Source organism: Monodelphis domestica, chromosome 2 (assembly GCF_027887165.1).
Source record: "Monodelphis domestica isolate mMonDom1 chromosome 2, mMonDom1.pri, whole genome shotgun sequence".
In the NCBI taxonomy this organism is placed as follows: Eukaryota; Metazoa; Chordata; class Mammalia; order Didelphimorphia; family Didelphidae; genus Monodelphis; species Monodelphis domestica.
In genome coordinates this window covers 475,787,877-475,797,886 of record NC_077228.1, presented here as the reverse complement: position 1 = coordinate 475,797,886, position 10,010 = coordinate 475,787,877, and positions in this window count along the sequence as shown.

Genomic DNA, 10,010 nt, shown 5'->3' with positions numbered 1-10,010 from the left:
TATTTGCCTTTTGGACAACTAATTTTTCAAAACTCCCCCCCCTCCTTATATTGAACCTAAGTTTGCCTGTTTAAGACTTCTAGCCATTGTTTCCAGTTTTGTCTTCTGGCCTAAACAGAACAACCCTAATACCTATTTCTACACACCAGCCTTTCAAATATTTGAACACATCTCCCTGGGGCAGATAGGTGGTGAAGCAGATAGAGTGCTAGGCTTGGAGTTAGGAAGGCTCATCATTGTGAGTTCAAATCCGGCTTCAGACACTTATTTAAGCTGTGTGTCCCTGGGTGAATCACATAGCTGCCTTATCTTGTTTGCCTTAGTTTCCTCAATTATAAAATGAATTAGAGAAGGAAATGGCAAACCACTCCAGTGCCTTTGCCAAGAAAATCCCAAATGGGGTCATGAAGAGTCAGACATGACTGAAACAACTAAATTGTCCAGTGTCCTGGAACACTCTCTAGCCCAACAATGCCCATAAACTAAGGAATCTAGAACTGAACATATTACTAACGATAAGGTTTTACCAGGGCAGACTACAATGGGACTCGCACTTACCTTTTCCTCAAAGCTATGTTCCTATTAATGCAGAGGAAGATGGCGTTAGCTTTTTTGTCTATTAAAACACATTGATAACTCACATTGAGCTTGCAATCCACTAAAACCTCCAGCTCCTTTTCAGAATAATTGATCTTTAACAATGCTAACTGCTTCTTGGATTTGTGTTGTTGATTTTTTTTTTACACAAGACAAAGGCCTGACTTTTATAACTATACTTTCATTATATTAGATCCTGACCAATGTTCTACCCTGGCAAGGCATTCTCAGATTTTGTTAACCCATTATATTCTCCAGCCCATTGCTTTCTTATTACCAATTTGATGAATGTACCATTTTTGCCTTTATTAAATCCATTCAAAATAAATAAATCCATGTGAATTCAGTCATTTTTTTCCATTTAGTTCTCCTAATATATTCAGTATCCTCTTAGAGGTATGAGTAAAAACATATAATTTTCTCCATTTCACCTCTTCTGGACAAGAAACTTTTATGATCTGCATCTACAAAATTTATTTGCTTAATTGATTAAGATTATTATGATCATATAAAATGAAGAAATACTACTAAGATTTGTGCATTGCAATATTGCAGACTAGTAGTATAGAATTTGATACTACTTGTAAAGTTTATAAAGTTAGCAAACATTTGCCTAGCGCTTACTAATGGCAAACCATTGTGCCAATGGCTGAGAAAAGAAATATAAGCATAAAGAAACAGAGTCTTTACCCTCAAAGAGCTTACATTCTAATGAGGGAAGAAAACACATAAAAAAGAAGTTGAAATTGTGGATAGGGGAAGGATAGAAGGTGATGAATGTATGTGGTACTGTTTCATTGTTGAGAAACTTTGGAAGGAGAGTCAGGAGTATAGTCTGGAGAGGAATTAAGACATGGGTGGCCTGGGCAATTTCCTTAAAATGGAAATTTTGGGAGGAACCAATTAGAGGGGTGGGCTGCAAGACAGGGGTTGGGGGGTGTATTGCCTGCATATGAGGACCAGGGATGGAGAAAACTTTCAGGGTAGAAAGGTTTGTGGGGGCATTGGAGAGAAAGTTCCCATGGTTTAGATCACAACCCACCTACACTTTCTCATCCAATGGAACTCGTTCAAAACTATCCATCATTTTTATAAAGGATCCCACACAGGGTACAGTAGGTTTTCTTCTGTCTTTTAACAGTTCACTGGTAGCTGTGTTATGTATTCCCAAACAAAGACCAATGACCAATGATGTTTTTACTTAAACTTGTATTCATATACAGTGTATTACTGACTAGCTCAGTAATAGATGGATTCATTTCTGTTTTCTGAGGACTAACCTAGGCATGTTAAGAGAGGCTCTTTGCCAGGTGGGCCTTACCGTGCTGAAGCTTTTGTTCACACTGAGGCTAGGAGACTGTTGATCAAGTTGTTGGGGCTTATACTTTCTGCCAGGAGAGATCATGATAAAAAGCAATTAAACTGAAGACACTTGAGGTATGGTTACAAAGTCGTTTACATTATTTGATCATCATAGCATCCCTGTGTGGTAAGGAGTGCCAATAAAGATATCAAATTCATATAGGAAGAAGTTAGTTATTTCTTTAACAAGTTATATATACCTAAATCCTACGTTTAGTTAATGGGAGAGCTGGAATTCGCGGACCCATTTTAGACCTAGTCATTTATTGAAACATTTAGAATCCATTAGTGCCGCACATCTTATAAAAGGTCCAGCTATTTTGGTTAACAGCAGGTGAATGATTTGAATCCAGGTTTGAAGCTTCATCTTTGCTTACAACTTAGCTATTGTTGAAAACTTAACACTAAATACTTGGATTAAAATGCCATGGCAGAAAAGTGTTCAGAGACTGGTGTCCTTTTAATGAAATATAGTGTTTCTTATGGAACTGGTCATTATGGAAAGCCATTTGGACTATTTAGCCAGAGAATAAATTCATTTGAAAATATCCATTGTCCTTGGATAACAAAATACCATTATACTAATTAGGTCTATTAAGGTAATTAAAAGTACTATACCTCAGTGGTGCAAAAAGTTGTGTTAGGTTACTCATGATATCAGTGACCCAAAATACATAAATAAATAAAGTCAAGCATTCTCTATTTCTTTCTAAATGGAGATAAGGAGGCTGGGTGATTAATGTTGACACCGTTCGCTCAATTTGCAACAAGGCAATTGCAGAAAACATTTCCATGGGCACAGAGTAATGATTGCAAAAGTCTGTCTTACTATTGAGAAGCTGTTCTAGCTATTTGTCAGGAAATGCTTAAGTAATGGAGAGAAAAACACAACCACCTGTTGATTAGAAAGAATAAATGTTAAAAACTTCCTCTTGCTATTTCAGTCTTTAATGGCAGCCAAATCTACGAGAGCTAGTCCAACTAATGAACAGTATAGCAAGATTGACTTGTAACCATTTAACTAATAGCTCTTTGTAGGAGATATTATGAAATCTCATAGGCTACATCATGCTTACTATGCATTTCAGACCCATTTACTGAGTGACTGGTTATTGTATAGGTTCTAGCTGAAGTATATCTTTGTTCCATTGTGAATCAATTAACTAACATTTGTTTCTATAGGATAGGCACTATGTGTTCTAGGGATACACAGGCAAAAGATGGTTCCTGCTCTCAAAGAGCTCACAGTGTACTGGGTAAGAGGCAGCATGTATATGTTATGGATGAACAAACTATATTCAAGATAAATTGGAAATAACAGCGGGAAGGCACTAGAATTGATGGGGTAGTTGGTAGAACACTTGATTTGGAATCAGGAAGATCTGGATCCAAATCTAACCTCAGATACTTGTTAACTTTGTGACACTAGGCAAGGTACAATATCTCTGTGCCTCAGTTTCCTAATCTGTCAAAAAAGAGTTATACTAGATGACCTATAGATCCCTTCCAGCTGTGAATCTTTGATTCTATCTTTCTCTTCTTCTATTGATGTCATATGTCTGTGGGTCAAAGACTATTATAGCTCCTAAAGAATCGAATGTGGGAATTGACCAGAGGTCTAGGAGAAGTATGTGGTGAATATGAACAAGCTGCCCCATAGTACATAAGAGATGATAAAAATGCCATAACATTTTTAAATGTTATATGACCTCAAAAAGAGATGAACCAATCACAAAGAGAACATGAAGAGAATTCGATGAAGGCCATTGAGTGGACTTCTTAAGATACATTGTTGGGAGAAGAGGAGTAAGAATGATACATGGAGAGTGAGGCATGAATAGGTTATGAACTCCCTCATTATAGGAAGTATCCACATCTATCAAATCCTTTGTTATATTGTAATATGGAAATGCATCTGGGATCTATAAAACCTATAAAAGAAGTTGTACAACCCAGCCTTTTGAGAGACTATTTTCTCAAAGTATTTAAGAAGCGTTAATTAATTTTCACAAGCCCTCTATGAGGCATCTGCAATAAATATGACTATTCCCACTCTTCAGATGAATAACAGACTGAAACATTAAGAAACTTCCCCAAGGCTTCCCAGCAAGGGAGGAGCAGAAATGAGATCAGGACATAGTGCTCCTAACTCCCAATCCAAGCACACGATGGCTGCAATGAGAGGCTCCATGATGTTATGTCCTTATTTCCCCAGTCTTTACTGCCTAATGAATTTTCTTGTGGTTCTGCCTTGCAGCAACACATAGCACAAAAGCATATTTAATATTATTCACAAGATTACAACAGATGTGCAAAGTCAGCCAGGGCAGAATAAGCGTGAAGGAAGGGCAACTGACAGCATATGTGCAGATGTAACATCTATTAGAGACATCCTCAGTGGTTTTGCCAGTGAATGGAAACCATCATCAGAACTGCTTAAGGCTGCAAAATCTCATATGATACTAACCTCAGGAGCAAACAACAGCATAGCAGCTTAGTTGTTTTGGTTTTGCAGTAGTGATTGTCATTCCCATTCACTGTTCCTAAAAATAATGAATATTTATTTTTAAATTGGTATATGCAGCATGCCAAAATGAAAAGACACAAAGAAAGAAAGAAAAGCTTGAAATAATTAATAGCCTTTCACAAATTTCCAAAATCTAGTACTGTTATAAATCCCAGTTTCAAAATTGTTATCTAATTGATCTTTTCCCTCTGATAACTATTGTGCCATATATACCACTAGAGAAAGAGTATCTTTTGCAAAATAATGTATAAAAATCAACGAGGTGCATATCAGTGACTGAGGTAAGTTAAGTGACTTGGGTAAGTCATTTAACTTTTCTCAGCCTCAGTTTCCTCATTTGTAAAATGGAAGTAATAATTGTACTTAACTCACAGGGTTGTCGTGAGGATCCCAAGTGCAATCTTTAAATCTCTGCATAAATTCTAGCTATTGTCATTGGGTGTTAATATTAGAGTTATTAAAGAGAGAAATAGATTCCTGTCTATCCATAGAATAGGCAAATTCTTTGTCTAATTTGCTGAGATTACTTTGAAGTGATTTAGATAATATTTGAGTTCTGTCAGAAGCAATTTCTCTCTCCATTATGTCACTTTTAACATCATCTCTCAGTTACCTGGAGATCAAAGGCCACTGAGTAAATTCAGATATAGACAAGCCCTCAGAGAAAGGAAGTTAAAGAACTAAGGAACCAACAAGACCAGAAACTGATTCTACAGGTACTGACCTCTAGGTGGTCCACGCAAATTAAGAAACTATGGTTGTTTATTGAGATGTGATGTATGAGAGTTAATGGGTGGAGAATAGAGCTTATAAGGTCAGACCAGGAGCCTGTCTGGATCTTCTGGCTGGATCAGTCACAGGTTTATCATGGTGGCCAATAGATTAGAAAGCTAAGTATCTCTCTAACTTTCTCCTTTCCCTCTCTTTACTACTACTACTACTACTACTACTACTACTACTACTACTACTACTACTACTACTACTACTACTACAACTACTACTACTACTACTACTACTACTACTACTACTACTACTACTACTACTACTACTACTACTTTGATTTAATAAAGTTATTAAGCTACTATTAGCCTCATAATTTTAATTATTACAGTTTCTATGTATAGGCGGCAATGTATATCCCCCTTACTCATGGATTAGGGTCTTAAACAATAGATCAATAATTTAACTTCAATGATTGACAACTCCAAAAATGCATCAAGATCCAACTATTCTCTGCCCTTAAAACAAAAATTCTTACTAGCTCTAACTTTTGCTCCAACTTTTAGATTGCAATTATATTCAACTTTTAAAAATGACATCTTATTAATTGTGTAGAAATTTTTCCAATTTTCACATTATACAAAGTTATTAGAATTTTAATTTATTGCTTGAAATATCCTTTACATATCATTTCTTTTTGAGATTTAGGGTTGAAATATACCTTAAAAAGTGTCTAGTACAATCCTTTCATTTTACAAATGAGGAAACTGAGACATGGGAAGGTTAAGTAATTTGCCCATTGTCATATAGGTAGTAAATATTAGAGGTGAAATTAAACCCTTCTGATGACTCTGAAGCTGGGTTTCTTTCCACTGTATCACCCATTAGGTAGGTATTATATAGATAACTATCTCTAAAATTTGACAGATGAAGAAACTTTTCCTCAGAGAGGTTAGTAGGATCATAGATTTAGAGCTAGTAAGGATCTTGGAAGGCATCAAGTCTAGCTTCATACTTTATAGATGGAGAAATTATTGTGACTTGCCACCCAGAATCATACAGCCTTTGTGTCTGAGCAGGTCTTGAACACAGATATTCCCAAGTCCATGGCATGTGCTTTGACCACTATATTATGCTGTTAAGTGACATTCCCATAGTTACTATATCAAGGATGATATTTGTGCTTAAATCTTTCTTATTGCAGAAATTTTCTCCATTAGGCCATAGAAAAGTCACAATATCTTTGGAATGCAGCATTCAACTTTCAACTTCTTTACTTTTTCCTCAGTCATCAGCATTCCAACCATTCTAATATACTGACTTCTAGGTACTCCCTGGTTGCAGAACTGTGATTAGAGTGATTATTTTTCCTTAGGATTCTGTTGGGTGGCACAACAGATAGAGTACTGGGCCTGGAGTTAGGAAGACTTGAATTTAAATTCAGCTTCATAAACTTACTTTCTGTGTGACCTTTAGCAAATCACTTAACGTCTCATTGCCTCAGTTTCCTCAATTCCAGATGAGGTTAACAATAGCATCCATCTACCAAGATTGTTGGCAGGTTCAAATGAAATAGTATTTTCATGATGTTTAGCACAGAGTCTGGCTCATAGTAGGTATTATACAAGTGTTATGATGGTTATTATAAGCAACACCATTATTATTATTATTATCATCATCATCATCAGCCTATTTGTTTTGGATCATATCTCTAGATATTTATAACTTCTTGACTTGATGGCATTAATAGTGGTGACAGTTAAGTAGGCGTAAGGATCGTGAATGCTCAGGGTGAAGGTATGGAATGGATAAGGTCATTTCAGTGTACATTATATACTTCAAGGGAGCCTTTTACACAACATATTATTTTTAATCCAGGGCAGACTTGAATGCCCATCTCTACTCAGCAAATAACTTTGAGAAGGGCTGAGACCAAACCTATGTTATATTCTCCCCATCTCTTCGGGGAATGGAAATTATCATCTAATGAGCACCTGTTAATTGTTTAAAGCTGAATATTGTCCTTTAAAACTTCTCAGGGGATGGACACTGTGTAGATATAAGAAACTGACTGCAAATAACCAACCAATTTAACTAACTCTCTCAGCCTTTATTTTGTAGAGTCCTGCACTGATATGAAACTGTTGAGCCATCAACAAGGTCTTCCTTTGTCAACACATTTTAACTCATGAAAATGTTCCTATGCCAAAGGACTTATTAAATACTATGTGGGTCAATGATATTCGATTTGACTTTTGTAAATTTGGGGGAAGGCTTATTCCCACAGTTTTACTCGGATTCTCTTGGGGTCATAGGGATAACCATTTTGAGAAAAAATACAATTCTCCTATTCACTTACCACCACCACCACTACAAAGATACATTTCTAAGCCAGAGGCTTATAGTACTGAGATTTTTAGATCTTAATCATAACCATTTGCTTAGTAAAAAAGCAAAGGAAATAATAATTTTATGGGTACTAAATATGTATGTATATATGCAAGTGCATAAATAATATAGCACAGTTCATACATAAATCTGGGTCACAGTTTCCCATCAATGTATTTAATATCTGAGGAAGAATGAGCATCCACTTATAGGAATCTGACGAGTAAGCATGGGAGGAAGGAGCATTCTTATGTTTAGGCGACCTGAACTCTGGACTGCAAGCTGTGATGCCATTGGTCCTTTGAAGAACACCAGCATCCCATGAACCCACTTCTCTGCTGACTACTTGTTTATTGCTCCTCACCAATCTATCTGGATAAATCCACTTGTGTTCTGGAAGATAGCATTTACAAGCTCTTTCAATTTGTAATCACCCTTGAAAGGGCATTTAGAATAGTGTTAGATCTTAATCTGATTAGCTGTTCCTTCAAATCCAGAGGGCTACAGAGATCATCAGGCTTAATAACTTTGAACTAGCCATACAGACCAGCCCAACTAGCTCCAGGTCTTGAAATGTCAGAACAGAGCTCACTCACAGTGAGCAATTAAATTGACTGTGTCGTTAAGGCAAAAACACCCTAGACAGGTCTTACATAGCAAAGCAGCTGTATTATCTCTCTTTCCCCTCTTCTATTTTTCCCTCTTAAACCAGGGTGGTATATAGAGACAACATACACTTAGGAAAAGATTCATTTTTTTTTTAAAGCTTTAGATGGTGCTGAAGGGTAATATCTGGAACTCAAGTACCAGTGCAGTGTAGTTGCTCCTATCTTGAAACAATTTACGAATTACACAACTGAAGTCTTCTGTCAGTTGACTACTCTGTTTTCCGCTTCTTTCCAACCAATTCTGCCAAAGCAACTTTTTTTTTGAATTTTTGCCTTGTCTCAGAATCAATATTATGTATCGATTCTAAGGCAGAAAAGTGGAAAGGGCTAAACACTGGTGTTAAATGACTTTTCCAAGGTCACACAGGAAGTGTCTGAGGTCAAATCTGAACTCAGGCCCTTTTGACTCCAGGCACAGGACCTTGTTACCTAGCTGCCCTAAGAGCTATTTTTGACCATGGCTACTTAATTGTCACTTGCCAGGTTCTTCCCTCTTCAGTCTCAGCCTCTTATAATTCCTTTGTTTTTCAACACCTTTAAATCAGAGCCTCCTGATTTCACTTTCAGTGACACCTTTCTCTAACAAGATAACTCCCCAACTTTGTCCTATGAAATTTACATTCATTTAAAAATACTTGTGTCCAATATTTGATTTCTTGATTTGAATTCTTGATTGTTTTATGTGGAAGAGGCATGAAGAAAGAGAGGATTTGCAGGACAAGCCAGGCATGCAGACCAAGCTGGGGACCTGATCTGCAAAATCAAGGTGAAGATTCCAAATGGAATATTTCCAGGAGAGGCAGTTGGGAGGCTGGCCAGAGGAGAGGAACTGGGACTTTTGGCTCTCTCTCTGGGGGTTATTGACTAAGAGAGAAAACTCTTCTCTGGGTTCCTGATCAAAAGAGACTGGCTTTTTCTGATCTAGGCAAAGAGAGAGACCTTTGTGGCTTTTGACAGAGTCTGGACTTGAATCACTCAAGCAGAGATTATCTGACTGAAGAAGAAAGATTTAACAGTTGTCCTCCATCTAGCTGTCTCTGTCACAGCTGTGGCTAGATTGACATTTCCCACACCCTCATAATTCTCCTTGTAGACTAGGTACAAACCTCAGTCCACTCACTTTCAATTCCCATCCTGTCCTATCTTTTCAATAAACCTCCTTACCTGAGAAAGAGAACAAGAACATCTTCTCTAAATCTCATAGTTCCCCTGAATTACTTAGAAGGTGGCTGACTAAGATTGGGGGAGGGGAAAGGGAGCCATGGAAATTGGGAGGTGAAGAGAGGAGAATGGTAGGAAATATCTTGACTTATTAGCAAATAATGATCAATAGACAAACCCCAAAAAAGTAATCCCCTCTAGCAGCATCTCTCCATCTATCTCCCAAAAACACTTCTATCTCCATTAACAAATAGGCATCCCAAAGGTTCCCCTTAGCAGCTTTCTAGTCAGCCAGAATATATTCCAGTTATCACAACCATAAATAGTTTCCACACAGATTATCTATTGTAACTAGAAATATATTTAACACAGATTATCTATTTTATTACATTTACCCTCTTTATTCATGGAAGCAATGCAATTAAGTTGAGGGGACCATAATGTTTTGCAGTTTTAAGTCCCTAATATGGTCCTCCAACCCAATTTGTGTCCTCAAAATTACTTCTTTATATTGATTTTTCCCCAATTTTTAATATATAAAATTTAATAAATGAGGTTTCCTTCTCTGCCTTTTAAACTATTATACT